The sequence below is a fragment of the Muscardinus avellanarius genome (genome assembly GCF_963383645.1).
Source record: "Muscardinus avellanarius genome assembly, chromosome: 12".
Lineage (NCBI taxonomy): Eukaryota > Metazoa > Chordata > Mammalia > Rodentia > Gliridae > Muscardinus > Muscardinus avellanarius.
Genome location: NC_137798.1, coordinates 98,436,448 through 98,437,580, shown reverse-complemented (window position 1 = coordinate 98,437,580; position 1,133 = coordinate 98,436,448). Strand labels below are relative to the sequence as shown.

Here is a 1,133-nt window from a genome sequence, read left to right as displayed (position 1 = left end):
ATATAAAATGTTTATAATGCCCAACCAGAGAACAGATGTAAGATTGTATTCTGAAGTGTTTGGTCTGACCCTCGCACGCATTCTCTACGTCTTTATCTAGCCTGCTTATTTAGATGGCTAGGTAATATCCTATTTTGTTTAGTCATTTAATATATTGTTTATATTTGGTTTTGAATATTTTTTCCCATTTTTTTACAGCCCAGGGGACTTTATTTATTGTCTGTATACCTATTACGCCATGAATTCCTAGGGAATAGGTTCCAGCAGCTCAGGCTCCTTTCCATTGGTTCTCACAAAGTGTGCTGCTCTGGGCGGAGCGGGCTGGCGCTTCAGCTGAACCCACGTGCCTTTCTCTTTGGCTTCCTTCTTCTTCTGATCATTTTCTTCTGATCATTTCCTTCTTCTTCTGACCATTTCCGCTTCAGGAAGCTGTCTCGACTCTTAGAGGGCTTAATATGCTCAATTAATTCTCTTAGCAAGAATCTTGCCCTTGACTGCTTGTTTACCACAATGCCAACAGCATGCTGGGTAGCTAGATCCTTCAGTTTTGCCATGGTGACATTGGTGAGGCGTTCCTTTTTGAACACTAGCCATTCCCTTAATGTCTACAGTATCAACTTCTTGTAGATTTGCATATATGTGGCCAGAGGAACAACTCCATGTTTTCTTTTTTCTTTCTTTCTTTTTTTTTTTTTTTAATGGGTCTGGGGATGGAACCCAGGGGCATCTGACCTCCGAGCTACACCCCTGCCCTATTTTTTATTCTTTATTTTGAAACCGGGTCTCACTGAGTTGCAGAGGGCCTCGCTAAGTAGCTGAGGCTGTCTGTGAACCGTGATCCTCTTGTCTCAGCCTTCTGAATGCTGGGATTACAAGTGTGCGCCACCACGCCTGGCTAACTCCATGTTTTCTAAAAGGCCTAGAGAACATGTACCGGGTTCCATTCCTCTTCCTTTTGTGTTCGTCATTTTGGCCAATTACTGGAAGATGGCAGCGAAAGGTTGAATATTTTTTGTTTTGTTTTGTGGGTCTGGGGATGGAACCCAGGGGCATTCTACCTCCGAGATACATCCCCTGCCCTATTTTTTTTAATCTTTATTTTGAAACAGGGTCTCACTAAATTGCTGAGGGCC

The 1,133-nt window shown here is 42.9% G+C and overlaps 1 pseudogene across 1 annotated transcript; it reads right to left on the bottom strand.

Moving 5' to 3' along the window:
• Window positions 1-231: 231 nt before the first annotated feature.
• LOC308271474 (large ribosomal subunit protein eL21-like) lies at window positions 232-968 on the bottom strand (annotated as a pseudogene). The gene is made up of 2 exons: window positions 890-968; window positions 232-666 (listed from the first exon to the last, which is right to left on the bottom strand). The product of its transcript is annotated as a large ribosomal subunit protein eL21-like (transcript).
• Between the last annotated feature and the right edge of the window lie 165 nt (window positions 969-1,133).